The 27,532-nt window shown below is 41.4% G+C and overlaps 1 protein-coding gene across 3 annotated transcripts in view; it reads left to right on the top strand.

Annotated features, from left to right (window-relative positions):
• Window positions 1–27,532, top strand: part of PUDP (pseudouridine 5'-phosphatase) — a 374,053-nt gene that overhangs the window by 156,882 nt on the left and 189,639 nt on the right. For all 3 annotated transcript variants that reach the window (XR_008289993.1, XR_008289994.1, XR_008289992.1), the window contains exons 4-5: window positions 13,287–14,414; window positions 24,191–24,405. The gene's annotated coding sequence lies outside the window, so the exon portion shown is untranslated. The remainder of the gene's footprint in view (window positions 1–13,286; window positions 14,415–24,190; window positions 24,406–27,532) is intronic.

Genomic DNA, 27,532 nt, shown 5'->3' with positions numbered 1-27,532 from the left:
AAGAAACAAAAAAGAGAACAAAAGAAAAAACGAAAAAAAGGAAATTGTTTGACAATCTGACAAGGTGAATACACTGAAGTAGACTAAAGTAAAATGATGGAAGTAAACTAGAATTTGAAAAAATTTACGCAAAAGTAAAAAATATAGTCATACAAATTAAAGAAAAATATTTTTAATAAAAATTGAAAATAAAAATTAATTTTTTCTCTTCCTGTATTCAAAAAAAAGAATAGAAGTATAAAAGAAAAAAAAAAAAAAAAGAAAATTGAATAGATGAACCTGCTAACAGATTGGAGTAAGACTGAAATTACTTCGTTTTCCCCTAGAGGTCTGTCTATGTACCGCTGTATTCTCCATAAACTAAGCCGGCAGTGAGACTTGTGGTCTTGAGAGCGAAGGTGGCCCAGTTGGGCGGGACTCAGTGTAACCGCTCTGTTCTCCACTAGATGGCACTGCTAGCCTACTGGGGTGGATTGTTGAGGCTCTCCTCAGTGCGTCTGCACATGCACGAGAGTGGTGAAAATGGTGCCACCCAGCTACCTAGTCTGTTCTCCCGGGTCAGCAATCGTGCACTGTCCTCTGTCTTCAGCTTCCGTCCACTGCCCGCTTTTGCACTCTCTGTGACCAGGCCCCAGGGAGTACCTCTCTCCTGAGTTTTGCCTCAGATGTGGTTGTTTTCCTGGCCCCTTACTTAAGAAGGACTGTGGCTTTGACCCCTTCCCCCCCTCTGCGGGAGGGTCTCACCGAGCACTGGCCGAATGAGCAATGGCCGAATGTTGGCTACACCCAGGAACGCTTGCTGGACCCTGCTGCTGCCGGTGCCCCGAGACTACGGCCCAATGCCAGCCCACCCCACAAAAAGTTCCTGGGACGGTGTAGCAGCAGAGTTTCAGGGATTATGGAAAATCACAACTCACATCTGGCACCAGGCTTCACCCTCAACAACCTTGCCCCAGCACCAGCGAATGTGGCCATTTTCTGGGGTCTGCTGGGTCCAGGTGGCTTCAACAGTCTCCACCAAATGTCCTTCTGGCAGTGGAACCGCTTTTTCCCGTGTGGCCCAAGAACCTCCTGGACCCCACTCTGTTCCTGGGGATTCGTCCTTCCCACCAGAGCACCACCAGGTATCGAGCTGTGGAGTTGCAGCCTTTGCGCTCCCCTTGTTTACAGTCTTAATGGAATTTAAACCCTCTCCTCTCTCCTTTCTCCCTTTTTAGTTTAGTCCCTGTGGCTGTTTCCAATTTTCCACTTTCTCTCCAGCTGCTTTTGGGGAGGGGTGCTTTTCCCGTATTCTCTCCCCATCGCAGTCTCCATCCTCTCTCTGCCCACAAAAGTGGCTCCCTACCCTCTGCAGCTTCTCGCTCCCCAAATTCACCTCTCTGCGCTGCATACCTGCTGAATTCTGTGGTTCAGGTTGTGCAGATTGTTGTGTTGATCCTCCAATCAGTCTCTTCCACCTGAGTTTTGTTCTGCCTTTAAGATGTTTCTCTTGGGGTGCCTGGGTGGCTCAGTTGGTTGAGTGGCCAACGTCAGCTCAGGTCATGATCTCGCAGTCTGTGAGTTTGAGCCCCACGTCGGGCTCTGTGCTGACAGCTCAGAGCCTGGAGCCTGCTTCGGATTCTGTGTCTCCCTCTCTTTCTGCCCCTTCCCTGCTTGCCCTGTGTGTCTCTCTTTCTCAACCCCAAATGAACATTTAAAAAATTGGGGGAAAAAAGAGACTGTGGATGGCTTTGAGTAGTATGGTTTAAAAAAAAAAAGAATTTTTTCTTGCCTGTCATGCAGGTTAGTATCTTGTTTGTGACTGCCTAAGTCGGCTGCTTAGATAACCTGCCATTGCCCGTTATTTTCACCATGTATTTCATACATTTTAAAGAATCATTTAAAATAGGAAAAAGGAGTGGCAGAAATATTCCGTTTATACCATCGTCTGAGAAGAGAGGAATTTGAGACTGTGATAAACATAAACAAAGGACAGCTATTTGAAAGCAAAAAGATGTTCATCACCCAGAAACATAAAGTGTCTATGTGCGCTGGATGTACCTAAATGTCACATTTATGCTAATGAGACCCATTATATTTTATTTTTACTTGGAGCAAAAACTGAAGTTTAAGTAGCTGCCAAGTTGTTGAGCTTGAAGGTGATGCTTTGTGTTTCCAGGGACATAACTGCTGTTGCACTGTGTGTACTTGTCTACTCACCTGATGCTCAAGTTCAAAATAAAGGCCATGGAAAGAACATGAAACTTGATCTCAGGAAAATTAGCTCTCCTGCTCACTAGCTGACAAATTGTGTGTGCCTCTCTGGATCCTGGTCTCAGGTCCTCAGTCTGGAAAGTAAGGGAGCTGGAGTTAGATCCTAAGAGTACTTCCCATTTCAAAATTCCCTGGCATTACTTATCCACAGGAGGACATAAAAGAATGCCAGAAATAGGAAGCAAGATTACAACAGGCTGAGTCTGTTTGTTGCCAAGCAGGTGTCTCTGGGTTTGTGAACACAGAGAAGAGGGCAGCAAAGAAATGGTCCCATGACAGGCACCTGGGTGGCTCAGTCGGTTAAGTGTCCGACTTCAGCTCAGGTCATGATCTCACGGTTCGTGAGTTCAAGTCTATGCATTCAAGTCCTGACAGCTCAGAGCCTGGAACCTGCTTTGGATTCTGTGTCTCCCTCTCTCTCTGCCCCTCCCCCACTTACAATCTGTCTCTGTCTCTCTCAAAAATAAACATTAAAGATATTTAAAAAAAAAAGAAATGGTTCCATGAGAATTGAAACAAAGGAAATCCAGAGGCCTTCCAAGAACCTCGGAAAGCTGCATTCATCAGGACACATGCACTTTTTTACATTCATAAAGACTGCATTTGAAGTAGAACTTGAAAACTGAGGGGGAAAAAAGCCACGTTGAGTGATGTCAACCATCTGAATATTGTCAGTCTTAATATGTGAAAACAAGTGTGATCAAATTTGTGTTGCTCCTCCCACCCCAAGGCCTATTATATCCTTGTATGAAACGAGAAGAATATGAAATCGTTTCTCTAATTAGGCCAATTCATCTCAACAACCAACCAACATGTGCTGTGTGAGTCAACGCTCACGGAATTAGCAGTCTCGTAGGAGATACGGACCCAAAAGCAAAAATATTAAAAACATGTAAGGGACCCATATGTAACTGTAAGGCAATCACAGTGGAGGTGATTAGCATAGTGTATTTGTTTTATATTTCACAATTTTAGAAACAAACAGAAATAACAAATTTCTCACCGGTAATCTTAGCTACAGATATCTCTGCTGTCCTGACCAAAGCAATGGAAAACAACAAAGAGAAGGACAGTGTTGAAGTTCAATTTCATGTTTGATGAGGTGAAGAAACACGCAAGTGATGAACCACGAACCACGATGTATGAAGAAAGTCTCCTAATTTAAGTAAAACTTGGACAGTGTCAAGGGGGATGCCAGAGGAGGGGAGACACCTCCAATATGTTCTTCAGGGTGGGTGGCAAAGCCCAAAAGGCAAAACTGTTGGAAAAAAGCAAATCAGGGATGCCGAGGCAGGATGCAGAAAAGAAGCAGGGGGCACACGATTAGTCAAGGAATTGTGTGGTCGCCAGGTGGTTACAAGCGTGGCGTGACAGAACAGAGTTTAAAGATGGTAGCAACTCTGCTCTGCTGATCATGCTGAGAAAAATGGGTGAGGTTTTCACGACTCACTCCCACAAAAATGACGGGTTTTGAGATGAGGAGGCCCCCTACCAACTGTGAGTAAGGCTACATTATAATGCACAGTACTGATGGGCAAACATGCTTGGAGGCCACAAAAACAGGCATAGAGTGTCTAAGTTGTATATAGCGGTACTCTGAAACACAATGGGAAAATACTATAGAAAAAAATTAAAATATGGAAAAGGAGATTTGACAAGAAATGGCAAGGAGGGTCACATAACCAGGGAGGAATCTAAAACCTTCCATGCACTTGTTGGCGTTTTATAGGGAATTATCAGTTTCAGAGAGACAGCTTTCTTTTTAAAAAAATGCGGGGGCACCAGGTGGCTCAGTTGGTGAAGCGTCCGATTTCTGTTCAGGTCATGATCTCGCAGTTTGTGAGTTTGAGCCCTGTGTCAGGCTCTGTGTGGACAGCTCAGAGCCTGGAAACTGCTTTGGATTCTATGTCACCCTCTCCCTGCCCTCCCTCCCTCCCTCCCTCCCTCCCTCTCTCTCTCTCTCTTTCTCTCTCTCAAAAATAAATAAACATTTAAAAATGTGTAACATGAAAATCAAAAATAAGACGTTCATTTACATGTGGAGCAAGAACAGAGACTGGACAGGCAATTTTCCAAAAGAAAAACATGACCGCGCAATGGCAAATAATCCTAACGGATACAGGAAAGCTGACATTTCAACAGAGATTGTGATCATCACAAAGAAGCCATCTGAGTGAACTCAGAACATGGGCCAAATATGAGAGGATGGGCACAGAACCAATCCAGGAATATAAAGTCTTTGCAGAAATTTTTAAGAAAAGCGTTAAGAAGTCTTAAGCCCAGGGCACCTGGCTGGCTCAGTTGGTAGAGCATGCAACTCTTGATCTTGGGGTCACGAGTTTCAGCCCCACATTAGGTGTAGAGTTACATTAAAAAAAGAGAATTAAATAATTAAGTAAAGCATTTAAAACTATGAAAGATATCAGAAGAGCTTTTGAGTTCAACTGTGTAGCTAGAAGAAGGAGAGAAGACCTCACTTAGTGTTCTATGGAATAGTCTAGCTAAAAAATATGAGCTCTTCACAGGTACTTCTCAGGGCTGACTGAAAACTATGCTCTAAATCTTTCTCCCACAGAACCCGGGTAGTTACAGTTCTCATGAATTCTTTATGGCTGCCACTGTCCTTTCTGTCTGCCAATGTTCCTCTCACTTTCTTTTACCCAAAGCCACGCTATAGTGTAAACAGTCATTTCTGTTTGCCAATTTAATGATAGTCCTGGAGAGAAGGATATATATTATTTTGTTGTTTAAGAGCTTGAGAAATCATCAGTAAGAGGAAACATATAGGCTATAATAAACTTGGGAAGTAAAAAGAAATGTCTCCATCCTATGGCATCTAACTACTTCTCCTTTACTCTGGAGTACTTCACATCTATCCACCTTCTCCAGACATTTGTCTCTTTAGGCAAACTTAACACTGTCTTTAATCCTTTTATGAAGTACAGATGGAGGAGTCCAAGAAACAAATACCTGTTTTTTACTGACTTGTTCCCTCAAAAAGGCCACCAAATCCCAAGGGAGAACAATAGGTAGGAATTAGCTCTGCTCAAGGAATTGCTTGTACTCAAGTAATGGACATTTTGGGGGAACCCTCACAGCTTCTTGACAACAAGCTTAGTAGTTGCCCTCTGCAACACCAAATTTCCCTTGGATCCTTGCTTCTAAAATTACGTGATGGCTGTGGTCTTTTCACAACTCACCACAATTAACTGCAATAACAAATTTGTCTTAACTTTAAATATTTCCTCCCATAATTCGTTTTTATTTTTATTTTTCTCTGTTTTCCATAATTATTTTCCATAATTGTTTCACATCCTCTTCCTTGTCTGATTTTTTGACTACTAATATCCTCAAATCAAACAAAACCAAACAAGCAGTTATTTGCAGAAAACCCCAGAATGGGATGATTGTGGCTGGCCAAACCAGCCAAAAGATGAAGAGAGCTACCAATAATTATGGTCTTTCATAATATCAGGGTGTTCCACAGAGAGAACTTTAAATTCTAACTGTTTTGTCACCTAAGCAATGATAAGAACCATTGACTAATTCTTTCATAGCAAGACAGACTATATCTTGGACTTTTATATTCCTTCCTCTGCTCTGTCCTTGAGAGTAACTTGCACACAGGTAATTGTGAAACTAACATTTAGAAGAACACTAAAATCTCAAGACTGTGAGGAGATTAGAAGGGGAAGCCAGTTGTGGAGAAAGGTGTTCTAACTTTCAAATTTTGCTTCTCAAATTCATGAAAGAGCTCACCAGTTGTGTGGACTGATTATCACTGGCAATGTTGAGAAGTCATTTATAAGGAGCAGAGATTTCCATCCAGGAAATTGGAAGTGACCAAATGTTCTGATTTTTAAAAGACCAAGAAGAAGATGAATTGCACAAATGTGTGAGCACGAAATGTGGGGTGTTTGACAATGTCAAATGCCATGAGGAGGTCTAGCAGGGATAGCAGAAGACACTGGATTTGATGATTAGAACTCACATGAGATCACCAACAAAGCAGTTTAGCTCTGAGAGAACATGAGCTTAATGTCATCCCTAAGGATAATTTGGAAATGGACTATTTTAAAGGCTGGTTGGTGAGCACTTAAATTAGAAAGTGGAGGTCACCATGAATCAGGGTGGGCTCATTATGAACAAATCATGCCAGACTAAAATCATTTCACTGGATTGATAAACTCGAGAAATGTGGTAGGCTTGAAGGATAGTATCTTCATTTGAGCAAAATTTTGACAAAGTTTTTTAATCATAGCTTTGAGAACTGGGTGAAAATACAAATAAGATCAGGTTAAACTTTTGAAATTAAAGATTAAGGGAGGGATGTCCAACTGGAGGATTGTTTCTCTTGGTCTCTCTCTCGTTTGCTCATTGGTCCTCTCCCATGGACATTTTAGTGAATGACTTGGATGAAGAAATGGATAGTCTGCTGATCAGGGTTACAAAGTAGGGGAAGCTGGGATGATTAGCTAATGGATTGAGTGATACACTTGAGACCAAAATAAGCCAGGGCTATTGCTGTGCTGGATTGATGAAATGAATCTAACAAGATGGAGACTGATATCAGCAAAGTACGCGGTCAGATATGCCAGCCTCTCAAGTAACAACTCGAGGAGATAAGACTCAATAAATGTATAATAAAAATAACCAGACATTTTAATTGACTGTCAGGGCAATATGAGTCTTCAGTGTAATCCATCTAACAACAACAACAAGAAAAACTTCTCTAACTTCACACAATTACAATATAAATTATCTGTTGAACATGATGAAAGGAACCCTCACTTTAGGTGATTGCATTTGTTAGGATAATACAAAGCATGGTAACTTCTTAAAAATATTCCTTGATATTTACATATGCACCTTTCCAATTAACGACAAAATTTGATAAACCATGTAACTTTTGGACAGGAAAAATTAATTTATTGGGTGTGTCATTAGAAACTCTACTGAGCAGATAACACCCACAGAGTTGTGCAGTTTTGTCCTAAGCACCCAATAATATGCTTCCAGAGACAGACATCTGTGGTACTGAGGAACCAAAAAGTAGACACATGAATGAGTGGAAGAAAGATGAAAGAAAGCAAGCAAGAAAGAAAGCAAGAAAAGACACGAGGACCTAGTGGAGATAGGGAGGGAAATGAGAATGAAAGAGGGATAGGGTAGGGAGACAGACCTGTACTTGAACCATTGAACCTTCCTTTTTTTTTTCCAATTCATATTAGTTAACATATAGTGTAGTATTGGTTTCAGGAGTAGAGCCCAGTGATTCATCACTTACATATAATACCCAGTGCTCATCCCAACAAGTGCCTTCTTATGCCCATCACCCGTTTAGTCCATGCCCATACCCAACACCCCTCCAGCAATCCTCAGTTTGTTCTCTGTATTTAAGAGTCTCTTATGGTTTGCCTCCCTCTCTGTTTTTATCTTATTTTCCCTTTGCTTCCCCTATGTTCACCTGTTGTGTTTCTTAAATTCCACATATGAGTAAAATCATATGTTTGTCTTTCTCTGACTGACTTATTTCACTTAGCATAATGCACTCTAGTTCCATCCACATTTTGCAAATGTCAGGATTTCATTCTTCTTGACCTCCAAGTAATATTCCATTGTGTATATACACACATCATATCTTATTATCTATTCATTGGTCAGTGAATATTTGAGCTCTTTCCACAATTTGGCTATTGTCCATAACACTGCTATAAACATTGGGGTGCACATGCCCCTTCAAATTGTCATTTTTGTGTCTTTTGGATAAATACCTAGTAGTGCAATTCCTGGGTCAAAAGATCTATTTTTGATTTTTTGAGGAATCTCCATACTGTTCTCCAGAGTGGCTTCACCAGTTTGCATTCCCACCAACAGTGCAAGAGGGTTCCCCATTTCTGCATATCCTTGCCAACATCTGTTGTTTCCCGAGTTGTTGATTTTAGCCATTCTGACAGGTGTGAAGAGATATCTCATTGTGGTTTTGATTTGTAATTCCCTGATGATGAGTGATGTTGGCATCTTTATGTGTCTGTTGGCCATCTGGATGTCTTCTTGGGAAAACTGTCTATTTGTGTCTTCTGCCTATTTCTTCACTGGATTATTTGTTTGTTAGGTGTTGAGTTTGATAAGTTCTTTATAGGTTTTAAATACTAACCCTTTATCAGATATGTCATTTGCATATATCTTCTCCCCTTCCATTCTTGATGATTCACATACTTGGGTGACTTTTCTATATTCTGTATGCAGACTTCTGAGTACAGTTAATGATGCCCCACATGCTGTAGCTAGAGTACTTTATCTCAGACAGAACCTTCCTCATTGCACACTGTGCTTTCCCTTTGTGGCATTTAACACAACAGTAAGTAACCATGTGAGTATTTATCCCTTTTCCCCTCTAGACACTATGGTAGGTCCATGGGAACATACACTATGTCGTTCTCTTTCGTCACTGTATTCCTAACACGTAGTATATAGGCATACATAAGCATGTGCTTAGCACTCTATAAACATATTTGAACTAATTTTCGAACATTGCTCTATAATTCAGTAACTTTCCTACAAGGTGGAAAATTTTTAAACAGAAAATATAATGAAAAGAAAAATACATTTCATGTTAACATGTGAATGTACAGGCAACAAAGGAAAAATACATTCTCTCAAGGTAATACATGGAATGTTTATGAAAATTGAATGCTTAGTTCATAAAGCAGGTAGTCAATAAATCTCATCAGGCTTGTATCATATGAGTCACATTCTCTCTCCATAATGCATTAAGTTAGAAATGAAGAATAAAGAGTTAAGTAGAAAACCTCCATATTTTAGATTTTTAAAGCACATGTTTTAAAAAATTCATGGGTCAAAAAGAGATCATAATGGAACAGAAGATATAGATAAACAACAATAATACTATATACTTTAAAAAGGGGAGATACTATACAGTAGTATCTAAAGGGAAATTTAAAATCTTAAGTGTTGATGTTAGAAGAGACAATAAGACGGAAACCAATGAGTTGAACATGTAGCATAGGGCATTAGAAAAAGAACAACAGATTAAACTTCGCCGAAGTAGAAAGAATAAAATAGTAAGACTGGAAAACCTCTGGCAAGATTGATTAGGAAGGACAGAAAGAGAATATGAGAAAGAAATATACTATTAGAATAAAAAAAGAAAAAGGATAGAAACTGCCACGATCAAGAAAATAATAAAATGATAGTGTTAATTTCACACCAATTAAAAAATGTAAATTTTCAAAATCCTAGAAAGTTATAACTGACTCAAGAAGAAACATAAATTTATTTATTTTTCAAAATTTTTTTCAATGTTTCACTTATTTTTGAGAAAGAGAGAGAGAGACAGAGTATGTATGAGCTGGGGAGGGCAGAGAAAGAAGGAGACACAGAATCCGAAGCAGCCTTCGTGCTCTGAGTTGTCAGCACAGAGCCCAATGCGCAGCTCAGACTTGTGAACCACGAGATCATGACCTGAGCTGAAGTTGGATGCTCAACCAACTGAGCCACCCAGGCACCCCAATTTATTTATTTATTTATTTTTAAAGTTTATTTATTTAAGCAATCTCTACACCTGACATGGGGCTCGAACTCATGACCCCAAGATCAAGAGCCACACACTCTACCAACTCAGCCAGGGGCCCCAAGAAACAGATACATTTTTAAAACTGAGTGGTGCCTGGGTGGCTCTGTCGGTTAAGCGTGGACTTCGGCTCAGGTCGTGATCTCGCCCTTTGTGCTGACAGTTCAGAGCTTAGAGCCTGCTTCGTATTCTGTGTCTCCCTCTCTCTCTGCCCCTCCGCCACTCACACTCTATCTCTGTCTCTGTCTCTCTGTCTCTCTCAAAACAATGAATATTAAAAAAAAAATTTAAAAACTGAAAGACCTGTAACCACATGATTTTATATGTTGATTCTAGCAAGCTATCAACAAATAATTCCAAACCAATACAACTCTTCCAAAAACCAGAAAAATAAAAAACTTCTCTCAACTCATTTTATGAGGCTAACTAACTTTAATAACCAGGTTATCCACGGATAATAAATTTTATCAAGTCTAAGAACAAACATCTTAAAATAATCTAGCAATGTATAAAGAATAATAATTACATGGAATAATTGGGGTTATCTGAGAAATACAATGCTGAATTACTATTAGAAAGATCAATCTATTAATCACCAGATAAAAACCTATATAATCATTTTGATAGATTAAGAAAAAAACAGTTGACAAAGTCAATATTCCTGACTTTTTCTTTTTCAAAGACGTCCTTACCAATTAGGGATAGAAAGCAACTTTCCTACCCTGATAAACATCATTTAAAACAAAACTGACTTGAAATATAATTAATAGTGAAAAGGTAAATGTATTTTTGTTTAAGATCAGGAATAAGAATGCTTTTTATTACCACCTCCTTTCAGCTTTTTTATTGGAGGTACTAAAGTCCAGCTCAATAAAATAAGAAAAAAATCAAAATCTTTGAAGTTTATAAAGGAAGGAGCTGTTATCCTTCAGAGCTTATTCATTTTCTACCTAGAAAACTTCAAACCTCAAAGAATAGTTAGATAAATTGTTCAAACCAATGAGGTTTTACCAAGGTTTCAGGATACAACATAAATATTCACCATCACTTATTTATCAGTATAATGGCAATAATTAGAACATACATTTTTAGAAAATACCTTTCACGAAGGCACACAAATACAAGGAATTAGTAATGAATAGAATAAAACTGGTGCAAAGACTTTTATAAGGAAATTGTAAACATACATTGAAAAATAATAAGATAAAAATAAATGAAGCATTAAATATAACTGATGCCAATGTTAGAGAGTGCCTTTCACCCTAAGGCCATTGGTCAGGACCAGTCAAAACTGCCTGGACCTTTAGTTAGTCCTGATCGGTCTGTAACTCCTGGTTTGTATCAGGAACCAGGAAATGCTATGATCTGTCTCTAGAAGGGATATCAAAGCAGGAGACTTGATGCTTTGCTTCATATTCCAGTAAAACAGTTCATAGAATATGTGCATTTGAAAACACATGTTAAAAAGGGACGCCTGTCTGGCTCCGTTGGTTAAGTGTCCAACTCTTGGTCTGGGCTCAGGTCGTGATTTCACAGATCCTGAGATCAAGCCCCGCATCAGGCTCTGCGCTGCCAGCCTGGAACTTGCTTAGGATTCTTTCCCTCTCTCTCTCTCTCTCTCTCTCTCTGCCCTTCCCCTTTTCGCATGTGTGAGCTCTCTCTCTCAAAATAAATAAATAAACTTTAAAATGCATGTGAAACAATTATATTCTGGCTTCTCATGCAGGATCCAGCTATACAATCAATTTATTTTAATTTATTTTAGTTTTTTGAGAGTGCGAGCGAGCAAGCACAAGCACGGAAGGGCAGAGGGAGAAGGAGAGAAAGAATCTTAAGCAGTCTCCACGTTCAGCTTGGAACCCGAGTGAGGCTCAGTTTCCCAACCATGAGATCACAATCATGACTTGAGTCAAAATCAAGAGTTGGACACTTAGCCAATTGAGCCACCTAGGTGCCCCAGTACAAAATCAAGTTTTTAAGCAAAGAAGTATCTCATCCATGATGAATTTGGTGACATTATTTTTTATTAATGTATATTCCCCCTTGTATTCCATTCCTTAAATATGCCTTTTGTGCCTATAACATGACTCCCATTATAGTTGTATGCCTCTGTCTGTTTCCAAAGTGGTAGCAGCTTACTTCATGTTTATTTTTTATCTACAGGGATTTGGGGGAACAAACTTACCCAACATCTAGAACACTACAATTGGGGAGGGAGGGAGACAAACCGTAAGAAATTCTTGAATACAAAGAATAATCTGAGGGTTGATGGGGGATGGGGGAGAGGGGAAAATGGGTGATGGGCACTGAGGAGGGCACTTGTTGGGATGGGCACTGGGTGTTGTATGTGAGCAGTGAACCACGGGAATCTACCCCCAAAAACCAAGAGTGCACTTTACACACCGTATGTTAGTCCACTTGACTATAAATTATATTAAAAAGGAAAAGAACTAAGCAAAATAAGAGAAGGTACTTCCTACGGATCCTACATTGTGTTTATGTTGAAATACTTTAATTATAGTATGTTGATTTACTCTATCAAATGCCTACTGGTTTAGCTGCAAGGAGACATCATTTGGAAGATAACATGCATATAATGCACTGTCAGATAACATGACACAAATTATTATAACATTATATTTTATACATTATTACATTATTTAACACTAAATATTCGATGATAGAATATTAATCTAGAAGCAAATCACAGCCATGATTCTGGAGGTTTTGTGTCTTGTCTAATGATTGTTTATCTTCTGCTTGTTCCATCATATGTGACCATGAACGTGTCTGTTTTGAGCTCCTCCGGATCTTTAACAAGCAGTCCTATTTCGCATTGTTCTGAGGTCTAAGCCTGGACATCTAAAGTTCAGAGTTCATGAGGTTGGTGAATGGACTTGGTAATGCAAAGTGCACACAGTTCTCTCAAGAGACAGGAAACCAAGATTGTGAAATACAATTCACATTTTCTTCTGTATCAAAATTCTTACCTTATGCTCTTGGTGGCTTCTTAGTACTGTCGTGACTGATCATCACAATCCATAAAAATGTTCTTTGGCTAAGATGGTCCAGAATTGATTCTGGAAAGGTTTTTTTTTCTTCTTCTTTTGGTTTGTTATATCTTCTTTGTTGTTATTGTTGTTGTTTGAATCTAAGAGAATCATGTCATGTGATTTAATGTAAGAGAATTATTGTCATTCATAATCTGTCTTTGTTTAAACATCCTTACCAACATCGGACCTAAATTGAGTCAATTAATGCTGTTTTCTCATCTGTTAATGGTGATTTAAATCTGGACTATGATAAAAATTTATTAAAAATAAGTTAAGACTAAAATTAAACTAGTGGCTATTTTATTTATTCCAAAATGTTAATGACACAGGGAAAAACAAATCCATGTTTCCGTTGTTGATTCATGTCCTTCTGTCTTTTCTTTCAGAAAGAACTTTGCATGGTGTTGCCCCCTGAAGATGGAATTCAGCATCAAAACCAGCTTGGTCTCCCTCAAAGAAACCATTGACGTGCAAAAGACCTCTAGGATGTAGCCTTTCATCATATACTAGGGCTGCAGTGCACTCTGCAGAATTGGACTTGAAAAATGAAGAAGGTAGATGGAGGTTATAGTAAATTTCTGTCGCACTAAAAGTTTCCTGATCCCACGGCCGTGGGGTTTGTTGGAATGTTGCATGTCCTTGAAGCACTGTTCACCAGGCTTGTGGGGCTGGAACACATGGAGAACTCATTTTGCTACGACAGGAGGTTGCCAGGCCCTAGAACCCAAACAGGCGTCCAGAAGTACTTTGACATCTTTCTCCCACATCCATGGTCACCATATTGCAAAATGGTGGTCCCACATTCATATTCTCATCCTGGATCCCATGATGTTTTCATCATGCTGACGTTCTTTGCCATGCTGCAGCTTTTCATGGTCTGGGACGATGAGGGCCTCAGCATTGTAGCATCAGTTAGTAGAGACTCTTTCTCCCTGCCTTTGGTTTATCAAATGACTGACTCAGGAGCAGCGGCACATGGACCCCCAAGCAAAGGTCTCAGGTGGCAGTCCCTGGAATGTTCTTGTTTCGATGGTCCTGAGAGTTTGCAGTTAGGTTTATATACCTTGCCTTAATGACTGAAGTGTCCAAAATCATAAATTCAAACTGTAATGGAAGAAAATAATAATTTATCTCATGACTGCAGTAAACATAGTCCGATGTCTCAGATTTATCCCCCTGATTATTCTTTAAACCAGAAAAGATATGTATCAACATAGAAATGGTCTTTTTTATGGGGAGCCAATTCCATGACTGTATGTACCATTGATTCTTGGTCACTGATGCCACTTTCCTATTCGTGGGACAAGGATGTTTTCCACAAAGCTCTCCCCTATAAGATAATGGCAGCTGATGCCTGAGCATCTGCATCTGGAAGTCTTGATATGAAAGTTTCTACCCCTCTTAGATGAGAGGTGGCCTGTGGTCCCCACAATGGGATCCAGTTCTTTCTGCCCATTCAGGGAGTGACTTGGAGAACAGAAAGCTGGTTTGCTGAAGAACCACTCAGTAGAGAGGTAAGAAACTCATTTGTTTAAATGTAAGCTTAACTATGTCAAATATAGAAAAGCATGTGGGAAGATTTCTTTTACGGAGCACATTTCTGTTGCCTAGGATATGAATCCTTAAAGTCTTTCTAAGTAGTGATTGGAATTTACAAACAGAATCTTCCCTATTTTGCATGGCTCCATGTTTGAAATGCCTTTTGAGTCGGTAATTATTTTGTTTGTATTCCATGCTCAGACAATCAGAGGGGATGCTTTTCACCTTGATATTTTGGCTCCTAGAATGGTAGGTTAGGTACATGAGAAGCTTTCATTTTCATCCCAGGGATGTAATGTAGGGTTGAAATCTCTAAATAAGCAGTAGTAGGATGTCCCTTTGTTGCCACATTCTTCTTTTAATGAAACCCGGATTCAGAATTCTATAAGGAAGTAGCTGAGAGAATGATGTTTAACCTTCTTTCAAAAGGACTATTCTCAAGTCTCCTTGAGGGTATTTATGCCCAGGATTATACCAGGAGCTGCTGTGCACAGCTTCAGAGGCTTCAATTGTAGCCCACATAAATGGGATTCACCAAGCCATGCCATTAACTTGGACCACCATCTTGTCAGTGATGTGACCTTGACCCTTGTAGGGGACGAATCTAGAAGTTTCTCTGACATGTATTGACCCCGTTCATCCTAAAAATTTTCTCTCTTTTCCTCTAGTCTAACTTTATGGCTAAAAAGTTTGGCTTGTTAACTTAGCGTCTAAATTAGATCTTAAAAAATCTGAGATTGGAGCCACATGGCAAGTGCTGGTTATTTCCTTCTTGGAAAAGACAAATAATTGTTCTCGTGGGCAAATTCATTTTATTTGTATTTATTTATTTTTTTAATAGGAAGTCGTTTTTTATTTATTTATTTTTTTTAGCATTTATTTTTGGGAGAGAGAGACACAGAGACACAGCACGGGTAGGGGAGGGGCGGAGAGAGAGGGCGACACAGAATCTGAAGCAGGCTCCAGGCTCTGAGCTGTCAGCACAGACAGCTGGCATGGGACTCGAACCCACGAACTGTGAGATCATGACCTGAGCCCGCATCAGACACTGAACCAACTGAGCCACCCAGGCACCCCGGGCAATTTCATTTTAGAAGATGCATGCAAAGAGGCCCAACACATGTGGCCAAATGGAAGTCCAGTCTATTCGGCATGCCACCATATCCCACCCCAGATGTATCATTTCTTCTCTGAAGTTTGCTGGAGGCCAGTGTCTGTGCATCTTTTGGCCCACTACCCACCAATAGGGGTCCTCAAAATTATTTTTTCTGCCAAAAGGGAATATTCATTTCCAGAGGTCTTTTGCACCTACCTTCGTGCATTTTACACTATTTCACAACACAGCGTAATTATTGTATAAACTTTTAGTTTTAAATGGCATCATACCTTCCAATACCTCATTTTAGAAAATGGCGGCTCCATTGCTGTGTTAAGTCACAAATCTATTGATAAGAGCTACAGGTGTTTAGAAGAGAACTTTAAAATGACGTATGTTTTTTTCATTCAGATTTGCTTAAACAGAGGAGAGTACTCTGTGTTTAGAGGCATGATTACCCTTCAATGTTATCAGACACAATAGATTGTGTCCCACAGTTGCACTAGGATTTAGAGGCTAATGAGCTTTTGCAAAGAGATCTGTTCCAAAGAGCAGGTGAAGCCGGACTTCACTGCTAGGATGGTCCTCCCACGGGGATGTTTCTTCATACCCTCCTTGGTGGCGGTGACCAAGAGAGTGTCAGCCATGATGCAGCTGCTGAGAGACAATGACACGTGTGGGCTTGGCGGACATGGATCACCAGGCTGTCCTGCTGTCTGCAGACAATGAGATGCAATGCACACATCCATTTCAAGACCAGATGTCTTTGGGGGAAATTTGTGTGAGCAGCATGGTTTATAATCCTACATCTCACCCTTTGCGTGCTGTTCCAGCCATTCATACCAGCTCTGCTCACCTGGACTCCAAGGCCTTCTCGTCACAGATGCTTTCGGAACACAGCTGTCTATTGGAACCCCACAGTGGGTTTAAGAAAGATAGTCAGTATATTTGGGGGAGTTGCTCATCTCAGTAAATCCTGGCCATGAGTCAACGACGTCGGCCAACACTGTGATATGTGAGCAGAATTTTGGTGATGACGAAGGGTAGTCTATTGGACATACAAGGCATAAAAGAGACGGAATCTGATCACCACTTACCCTCCACCCCTTAGACACAGCCCCATATTAAGCCAGCCAGCCCCAGACTTAAGGGTTGACGGATAAATCAATCTTCTTTCCGCAGAGGATGGGTTCGAAGCACCATTGATCTCAAGATCATAGACTCCAGGCTATGGTCAGGAGATTCACACCTGCCTGCCTCTGAATGTTAAAACCACGTTTTAAGCTCCACATTGGAGCTGTGTTGTGGAGGAGTTAGAGAAGTCAGCTCCTCATACGTGTGGGGATCTTCATGGTGAGGTTTCTCCTTCATGCTCTGCTCCCGTATGGTCACATGGGACATCCAGGCGAAACTCACGCTTCCAATATCAGTGAAGCCTCTCTCTTATTTTGTCTCCTACAGAAGCCAAATTTCAGACTGGATTATTGAATCAATGCCCATATCCTTGGTTTTGGCGAAAAACTGCAGTCTTGGCTTTCTGTGGGGTCAGTCTTGCTTGGCCTCCAGTGATCCATTTAGCAATACGTAACTAACATACTGTTGAACCTACTAGATGGGTAACGCAGGGACAATTTGTTTTTCCTCTCTATTTCTTGGTTTCTTCATCCTTTTTTTTTCTAAAAGTTTATTTATTTATTTTGAGGGAGGGGAGGGGCAGAGAGAGAGGGAGGGAGAGAATCCCACACAGAGCCCAGTGTGGGGCTTCACCTCATGAACCATGAGATCATGACCTGAGCCAAAACCAAGAGTCAGAGCAACTGAGCCACCCAGGCGCTCCCAGTTTCCTCATCTTTCAAACTGAGATAATAATGGCTATCTCAGGGACTGTGGATGGTCCCTTCCAGAAAGTCTGGAATCCCCCAAATATGTAAAGTGAGATTTTCCCAGGGAACTCAGAAAAAGGACCCTCTGCCTAAGAGTTTGCATGCCACTTGTCTTGAAACTAGAGCTTTTCCTTGGTTCCAGGGTAAAGCAACCCAGACCTCAAAGGACCCCACCCAGAATGCAGAGTTTATTCATCCACGGATGTCAGGTGAGAACACATGCAGAATTACAATGATCTCAGGCCATGATAACATCTTCACAAACACCTGGAGATCCTCCTGATACTCCCCAGTACAGGGAAATAGCTATTCTCTGTAAGTGTGAGAGTTCTGGGAAGCACAGTTCTCGTAACCTGTCATTGAACTTGGATAGTTCTTACCCCTTACTGTACATCAGCATGACACGGACAGATTTTCTCAACATTCTTATCTTGAGGCTGTACCCCTGGTTAGTAACAACAGTGTTTCTGGAGTGGGACCGTGGCAGCAGTATTTGTAAAGATTCCTGGGTGATTCCACTGTGCAGTGCAGGCTGAGACCATGGACTAGGGCTCCCACGTCCCTTCCTTCCTGGGAGATGAGCCCATCTGGTCATCACAACTGCATCTCTCAAAGCCTGGGTCCCTAAGCGCCCAGGCTCCTGACCAGCCTCTAATTGCTCTTCTCCTTCTGGGACATGTGTACCACAATGAACAAACACCTCCACTTTCTCAACCCTTCTTGTATTGCTTGGTTTTTCCCTGGGGCCACCACTGCCCTACAGTGCTCTCCTGGGGACAGCCATTGATGTGTACCTTGAGCCCTTTAGGGGAGTAGCACTCATCAAATTCTTGTTCTTCTCACTTCAAGATCTGTTGTTCATTCCTCTCCAGCCACCTCCACGGCCACGCCCTGCGTCTCCTCTTTATGCCATACTAGCACCTGCCTGAAATCCCCACTGCACTGAATCCTCTCTCCGACTTACACTTTCTGTACAATTCCCTTTGGATGAACCCTTCTCTTGGGAAAGCTTTCCTCTTTGTCTTTCTTGGCCTTGCATGTCCCCTGTCTTATTTATCTTCTTCATCCTCTGGCTGATCTTCAGCTGTGTCCTTCGGGGCTCCTCCCCTTGTGTCTCCCCATTAAAGGTTGTTCTCATTTTCAACCCTTATTTTGGGCAGCTCCATCCAATCCATCCTTCAAAGACAGCATTAAGTGGTCCTCATGCTATACGTGCTCATAGCACCTGATGCCGTGGTGAGACCCATCACAGAGCATTCACATTGTGTATTTACTTCTGGTTCTTCCCACCTAAATTGGGTTCTCTAGAGAAACAGAACCAATAGGATATCCCTAGAGATAGATAGAGATAGAGATAGAGATAGAGATAGAGATAGAGATAGAGATAGATAGAGATAGACTTAGAGATAGACTTAGAGATACAGATAGAGATACAGATATAGATAGATACAGATAGATATAGACATAGATATAGACACAGGTACAGATATATACATACATAGGTATATATACCTATCCGTCTATAGATCTATTTATTTATAGAAAGAGAGATCTCTGTAAATAGACAGATACATAGGTATATCCAATAGATCTTTATCTATACAATAGATAATTATAATTCTATTAGGTATATCTATTTATCATCTATCTAGACACATCTGTCTCTGTCTCTGTAAATAGCTGTATTGTTATCTCTGTCTCTCTTTCTCTCACTCTTGAATTATTTTAAGGAATTGGCTCATGTGATTGTACAGGCTGGCAAGCCCCCAAATCTGCAGGGCCGACCAGAAGGATGGAAATTCAGCAGGGATTCTATGTTGCAGTCTTGAAAAGGAATTGCTTCTTTGGGAAACTTCAGTCTTTGCTCCTGAGTCCTTCAAATGATTAAATAAGACCCATCCCCAACCCCCAACCACTCCCCACCCATCCACATTATGGAGGCTAATCCGTTTTACTCAGTCTACCAACTTAAATGTACTCACATCTAAAACATATGTTCGCAACAACATGAAGACTAGTGTTTAGCCAAACAACTGGGCATCATAGCCTAGTCCAAAATAAATTTCCTCACACCACCTATCTCAAATATGGAATGGATGTGGTACCTGGCCCTGTGTAAGTAATTCTTTTGTGTATAACTCCTCTATCACATTAAAAATAGCAGTGATCAGTGTAGGTATTGAGTTTATACTACGTACATAGACTATCTACATAGACTATGGACATCCGCTAAAAAAATGGTTTCTTAGCTTTTGCTCACAATATTCTGTTTAATGTTCACCCCTAACTTGGAGGTAAGTAGTGCAGCTCTGTATGATATGGCTGGACTCAAAAAGCTTGATTTGTAAGCCAAATGGATATAATCAACAAGATACAAGACTAGGGTTTACATCTAGCTCTCCTGGCTTCTAATCTTATCTCCCAAATTCTAGCACCTTCCTCTCTTCCCGTATTTATATTGGTATTAGGTTATGATCGTGTGCTCAGATGTAAGAGAAATGTATCTTTTCTGTGCCTCTTGAACCATTCCTCTAAATGAGTATTTATTTATGAACAATCTTTCTCCTCTCAAGCATGTAAAAAAAATTCCAAGGGTTGCATTAAGCCTGTTATAACCCAGAGCCTCTCTCTTGACCCCAGCTGCCTCTTGTTTTAAAACAATACTTGGAAGAAAATAAATTGTTAGCTCTCGTGGCAGAGCCTTTATGCCAGGCTTTAGGGGATCATTACCATAATATTATGCGTCAGGAAGCAATTTTCCAAATGACACTTCGGTGACCCCAAAGAGCCTTAAATCAAAAAGAGAGCCCTGGATTCTGTCTATTTAGTGCAAAAACAGTCATTGACTTCTGTTTTTTAAAATAATCAAGCAGATATCACACAGAGGACAAAGTTACTGAGCTTTCCATTCTTTGGACCGCTGTCTGGGTCCAAGTAGATATCATCATTTTGTTGGTCGAGGTGCTAAATTTGGGTTGTATTAGGAAGGGATGGGGGGAAAGACTTAGAAATGTGTCATCCTCTGGCATGGTAGTTGAGAATTCTTAACTGGAATATTCATAAAACTGGAAGATAAATGTCTAGGGAGAATGGACCGTGTCTTTTTCAATGTTTTATGCCCGTCTGCTTGATCTGTGCCTCGTTCCAAACACCAAGGAGCCCAAGACCCAGTTCTCAAACTGAGTTATCAAACTTCCCCAAAGTAGAGACTGGGGTCTTTCAGTAAGAATTTGGTTTTCCTCTTTATTCAATAGCTTAGTTCTCCCAAATGCACATGAAATGGGCCTTTCTCATGCAGTTTCCAATACACTTTCCAGAAAATAAGATGTACGTGAATGCCGTGTCAATTGAAAGAGCTTTTGACTAGGAGTATTATGGTCACTAGAGAATAATCACTTGCTATGTATATTATGCAAAAGACTTTGTCTAAAGCACTCTTGTTTGTAAATAAAGCCCTTCAATGCCTATAATATAGGTGTAGGTCCACCATTCACTTCCTAGAATACAGTTCTTGATAAAGTACCAGAATAGGCACACTAACGTGAGCCACTTATTTCTGCCTGGTTGGAACAATTGTGTTTGTTTGTAGGAAAATGGGACAGATGATGAACCTTGGCAAAGAGTCCCCAAACATTCAGTTCCTCCTTCACATAGAGTCAAATTTTCCGGAGACTGAAGTGATGGCTGTCAAACCTGCTTCTTTCCTTGGAACAGCCCACAAAACATAGGACAGAAAGGGATTGAAACCGTCAACCCAAATGACTACCCTGGAGGAACACTGGTGTGCACATTACGTAGGACTTACGGCCATCATCCTTGTCGCTGTGGGGTGGAAAAACCTAGCTAGAAATGCACTGATGAACAGCCAGCACTTCAAGAAAAAATTCCAAATAGAAACTAACTCAGTAAAACAGGAGGGTTCTGGGCACAGATCAGCTGGAGAAAGAGAAGAAGGTGTCAAGAGCAGAACCCAGCCAGTCCAGATGGGACATGGCTCCCTGTATACCTCGCCCAAGCATTGCTCAGCGGGCATGTGAGACTTCAAGGTGTATCCTTTGTAACCCACTGTGTTACAGAAAGTCATAGTTGTCTTTATAGACCGTCGGCTGCATCATCACCAAAAAAAGTCCTTTTACCTTCTTCCAAAAGTGGCAAGTCCCAACAGCTTCTCCAAGGAGTGCTGTGTTCTGAGGATCTGATTACTGGTGGTAAATTCAGCTCATTACAAGAAAACAGAGGATGAAAGGAGCCCCACAGATGAAGCAAAGAGATGTCTTGAAAAATTGACTCCATCAGCGTTGAGGAGAGTAGGCCAGCATAGAAACTCAGGATGGTGTTGCCAGGAACCACTTGTCAGTTAGGTCCTGAGAGCCCCATGTGTGTTTGGGTGTCAAAACACAAAACAAATAAAAACAAAGAAACAGAAACCAAACGCAGACTTAGTCAGGAGAGAGTTTTATTCCAAAGGATTATTGGAAGTGTGGGGAAAGCCACTAGGGACATAGGGTCCGTGGAGCTTGAGAGAATGCTCTGTCTGTCTACAAGGTCAGCAAGGACAGTTAGGCAAAAGGGGATTTAAAAAGATTTTTAATGTTTATTTTTGAGAGAAAGAGAGAGACAGAAACAGAGAGAGACAGAGCATGGGGAAGGGCCAGAGAGAGGGGGAGACACAGAATCCGAAGCAGGCTCCAGGCTCCAAGCTGTCAGCACAGAGCCCGATGCGGGGCTGGAACCCACGAACCATGAAATCATGACCTGAGCCGAAGTCAGACACTCAACCGACTGAGCCACCCAGGTGCCCCAAAAGGGGATTTTCTCTTGTAGAGAAGAGTAGTCATGACTGTCATAACCCACAACTCTAGAAGGATCTGGGCATGGGAAATGTAATGAAAGGTGGCACAATCCAACGGTAGACCAGAACTTGGTTTCCCCCTGAGCCAGCCTGTCCTCAGGAGAAGCTGTTCTGTCTCAGGCTGAGCATGCCAAATAAAAACAATCTCAGTAGAAAATTCAGGGCCTTGGGAGAAGGAGAGAAGCTGAACTAAAGTTTGCTTAACAAAGATTTTTGTTGCAGTGGATGAGTGGGAACAAGCCATTCAGTGAACCATTGAGGAGGCAAAGAATGGGAATCTGAAGAGTGTGTGTCTGGCTCGTCTAGGTGAACAAGCAGGCATCTGTGAACTTATCTAACTCACGTGAGGGAGGGTGGTTCTTCCCAGTCAGCGGCTTTCCTGAACAGAGAGGGTGGGGCAATTTCTTAACCTTCCCCATTTTCCAGGATCACGGGGTTCTGTAGATTTCAACATTGTCCTGGGTGAAACCCTGTGGAAGGGTCTTGGGGGAAACATTAGTTTCAACGCTCAGCCTCCTGGCTGCTCAGGCTCCATGCACTCAGCATATAAAGAAGGAAGATGACTGTGAACGCACAGAATGTCTTGTGGAATCCCGTTTCATGGGATGGCGTTGGTGCCATGGGTATTGTCGCTACAGCTTTTCTTGGTCCTGTGGCTCTGGGAATCATGACACACTCTGGAGTCTCCAGGAAGGAGCCCTGGAGGCCTCTTCCTTGACCCATTGGAACAAGCTCACTGCACACCCCTTAGAAAGGATTTCTTTTCTTAATAGCAGCTTCCTTGAGATGGAACTCACATGCCATTCAGTTCACCGACCTAAATTCCACAACTTTTTCAACAGATTCAGGCTTGTGCATTACCACAATTTTAGAACATTTCCATTCCGAAAGAAAACCCCATAACCATCAGCAACCACTCCCCATTCCACCCTCTGCCAGCACGTGGCAGTCACCAGTCTGCTTTCTTTCAATAGGTTTGGCTTCTCTGGACATCTGACGTAAATGGACTCTACAACGTGACCTTTTGTGTCTGGCTTCTTTCACTGTGTATGATGTCTTTGAGGTTCAGCCACATGTGGCATGTGTCAGAATTTCATTGTTGTTTTTTTTTTTTTTTCTGGCCAGATAATGTTCTGCTATATGAATAGAACACATTTTGATGATCCATTCATCACGTGGTGGACATTTGGGATTTTTCCATGTTTTGGCTATTATAAACAGTGCTGCTGTGAACATTCATGTATGAGTTCTTATGCAGACATACGTTTTCTTCTTGGACAAATGCCTTCATTTCTACAAGACTCTCATGACCTCCAGGGGCCACCCACTATTAGAGGATGGATCCCAATAGGTACCTCCTTACAAGTACCTATAGAATCCAGGATGCTGGGCAGAACCAAATAGGCAGCAGCTACCCCCTACCCTTATACTCTTGCCATGGCTCATTCCGTCTGCATGTCCCATAGCTTAGATTTGCACTGAAAGTATTAGCCCTTTGGGTCAATCATGCTCTCAAGAGATGAAAAGCCCATTTCCTCCTGGAGGAAAACATGGGCAGGTAGAGTGTTGGCCCGAACAGCGATGGCTATATCCCCTCTCAAAAAGATATTTGCAGTGAGGAAGCAGTCCAGTTGATTCAATGATACTTTGATTAAGTCATGGCATTCAAGCAGTGATGGATAGAGAGAAGGTACAGCATTTGGGTCAGAAGAACTTGGTTCAGTCCTATTCAGGCTCCTTCTTAGCTTGGAAGAGACTGCCCACCCCTTCTTCCGTATGCCCAGCTCTGCCCATTTCCAGTCTCCTAATGGGTAGATGTCCCCAGGTGACCAGGTCCCCCCAGAAGTGAGCAGAAGTGAATGTACCAGGTGTGACTGTGGATGTCTGTCACAGGATCCACCCCTCTGCACTTCCTTCCAGCTGACTGTAAAGCTGATGCCCAGAGGGACCCTGCAAGATGTGGGCTGAAGACAACAGAAGCATGACAGCTTGGATCCCCGAATGACTGTGTGGACCAGAGACTTCCACTGCCCCATGGCACAAGCCCTACACTGTGCATGAGAGTGACCACGTCTGAGCCACCACGTTGGGTCCATTTGTAGCTGCAGCTTACCTACTCTAAAGCACCACCTCTGGTAAGTGATATTTCTCCCCGGAATCTCATCTGTCAGGGATGATAGCTGTGCCAATACCTTCTGTTCTTTGGGGAGTAAATTAAGCAATGCATGTCACCAGCTCTATAGCTGTACGTTGTAGTCAAAACATCTATTGTTAGAATTAACATTGACTAGAAATCATTGCTTATCAGTCATAGCTGAAGCTATAGATTTACTCACACAGAGTGGGGCTAGAGATGTAGCTTTTAGAAAATGTGGAAGGAGACCCACAATCATCATCTAAAGGCTAATTTCCAGAACTCTATGGGCTTTGTAAGGAACAGAAAAAACTTAAACATAAAACCAAAACAATCCTTTGCAACAGACCTGGGACAATTGAAAGAAACGTTCCCACTAGGGGCATTTCACGGCATAGGTTTTCATCTTTGAGAGACTGTGATTATTTAGACATTTGGTCAGAGACACGTTTAACAAAATACGAGCTTTCCAAAGTGACTATGTTATGTCGAAGAGGAGTTCGGGTGGCAGAAATAATAGAATCTAATCTAAACACAGGACCTTTAAATTGTATAGCAAAGATTTGATGAAAACTAGACAGAACTATGTGACATTAATACCTGCAGCTGTTTGTGCCTGGGATTTATTGTGTGTGAACGCTCTGTCATACATAGGAGTATAGCATTGGCATCAAACACGTTTTATGGAATTAGTGAGAACATTGTGTTATTTTATTCGACAAGAACACGTTTGTTCTTTTATATGACTTTTAAAAATATTTTTGGGGGAGTGCATGCAAGTGAGGCAGGGGCAGAGAGAGGGAGAGGGAGAATCTCAAGTTGGATCTGGGCTGCCAACACAGAGCCCGACATGGGGCTCGAACTCACGAATCGTGAGATCATGAACCATGAGATCATGACCTGAGCCGAAACCGATGGTCGGGTGCTTCACCAACTGAGCCACCCAGGCACCCCCTTGTTTGACTTTTTAGAAAGAGACCTCGCAGAGGCATACCCTACCAAATTAAAACAGCGGTCCAGCGATGTAGACTGACATCTCTACCAGTGGTTAAAATGCCACCTCACAGCACAGAGAATGGATTTTTTGAGCTCGACAGCAGGACTTTTATGAGTTCTCAGTACATGCAAAATTATAATAATTGTTTCTACTTGCTCCCTCTTTCAGAATCATTAATTGATTTTCCTTATTGTATTCAAATTACAGACTATATTTAAAAATGTTTTATTAATTGCCAGCATACTCCAGGCTCCTTGGCAGTGTGTTTCCACTCTGCAGAAGCTGTTGCTTGTTTTTGTATTATTTATGAAGGGTATGTTTATTCTTTCTTAGCATAAAGAGTACTTCTTCCAAGTGCCGGATCGCTCTCAGGAATAATGATGTTGTGTTGATACAGAGAAGGGGAACGAGCCTTCGGCTCCTGGGTCTGTCCTTGGGTCTCTCACTTACTAATTGGGTCGCCTTGGAAACTCAACTTAAACTCTCTGTGTGTCACTTTTCTTGTTTATAAAAAGAGAATGGTAATCACAGTGTCCCCTTCATCGGGTTGCTGTCGGGACCAAGGAGATTAGCAGAATCATTCTTGGCTCCATTGTAAATGTTCAATAATTGTGTTATTTTTATTGTTAAGCTTTGGTGCTCAGGTGATTGCTTTATTCATGACATGATTCTGTAGCACTTCCCTTGTGGTAGAGATGGTGCTGGTTTCTTGCAAACGTAGAGATAGTTACAAGGAAGTTTTGGTGAGCTTCACACTTGGGGGGGAGGAGGCACCACGACCTCCATTCAGTGTTGTTGTGTTTACAGTTGGAGTCACTTCAGAAAATGCTGGTGTCAAAGTATGGAGTTCTCAGTTAAGACTGAGAAAGGTATGCCTTCACAGAGGGGTTGCTTTCATTTCTTTGGACTTTTTCTTTTCTAATTGTGCCGTCTCCCTCCCATGAAAGTTTAATGCCATGAAAGTTACACGGTGCCTCTGGTTTTGTACTACGTGCCTATTTGTGCTTTATACATTAAAACACTACGACTTTTTTTACCCCTAAGATTCAATCTTGGTCCTTTAGGGGTTCTATCGTCTCCATTGATGGTACATGCTGTACCAAGAAATAGCACCATTGAATGAGCGGAGAGGAAATTTTGATAGACAAATAGGAGTGTATTCCCATATCACACTAGCTGAAGCTTCTTATATATTCTTGAGTGACACAATCCATACGTGTCTCTATATCAACATCTGCATATAGTTATTTTTACATATACATGTGCCTTGTATATGCTGACGCTGTTTAGGTATGTATTTACATTATTATACTTGCAAACATACCTCATTCTAGTTAGCAAGTAGGGTTTGTATTATTCTTTTTTAATTTTTTAAAAGTTTATTTTTTTATTTTGAGAGAGAGAGCAAGTGTGGCGGGGGGGGAGAGGGGAGAGAGAGAATCCAAGCAGGCTCCACGCTGTCAGTATGAAGCCTGATGTGGGGCCCGATCCCATGACCCTGGGATCCTGATCTGAGCCGAAATCCAGAGTCGGATGCTCAACCACCCAGGTGCCTGAGTTTACATTATTCTTAACATATGCTTTTTAGTGATTTTTTTACATAATTCAGAGGAACAAAAAGAGCGTATAGTCTTCCAAATACTATTTTATATCATGGTTAGTAAGTGGACAAATCTTAGTTCATAGTAGTTCATAGTGAACAAAACTGGATAGGCGACATGTGAAAAAAAAAAGCCTCATTAAAATCTGTTTTCCCATCCTAGTTATAGAGGCAAGCATTTTTGTAGAAACTTTGGATATAGTAGAAAAGTATACATGAGAAACAAACAGACAAAAAAAATCAACCGTGAACCTAGCGCTCTGGAAACATCATTGTCAATGTCTGAGTATCTGTGCATACACACATGTTCTGGTTATGATAAGAAACACAGGCAGAGCTAAGTGTTAGAAAAGGGGGTAAGGTCCTCAAGATGGTAAGACACACTGACTATGTAATCTAGAATCTAGTCGTGTTCAAAAAGAGATCTGGCCTTTGCCCCTTACCTTCTGGAGGTGACCTCTAAGCCCTTGGAATGTCCTGTGAAAGAGGTGTCTTTGCCTGGGGCCTTGGGGTCACTGGATTGTGTAACAT

Source organism: Acinonyx jubatus, chromosome X (genome assembly GCF_027475565.1).
Source record: "Acinonyx jubatus isolate Ajub_Pintada_27869175 chromosome X, VMU_Ajub_asm_v1.0, whole genome shotgun sequence".
Lineage (NCBI taxonomy): Eukaryota > Metazoa > Chordata > Mammalia > Carnivora > Felidae > Acinonyx > Acinonyx jubatus.
This window is presented reverse-complemented; position numbering and strand designations above follow the sequence as displayed.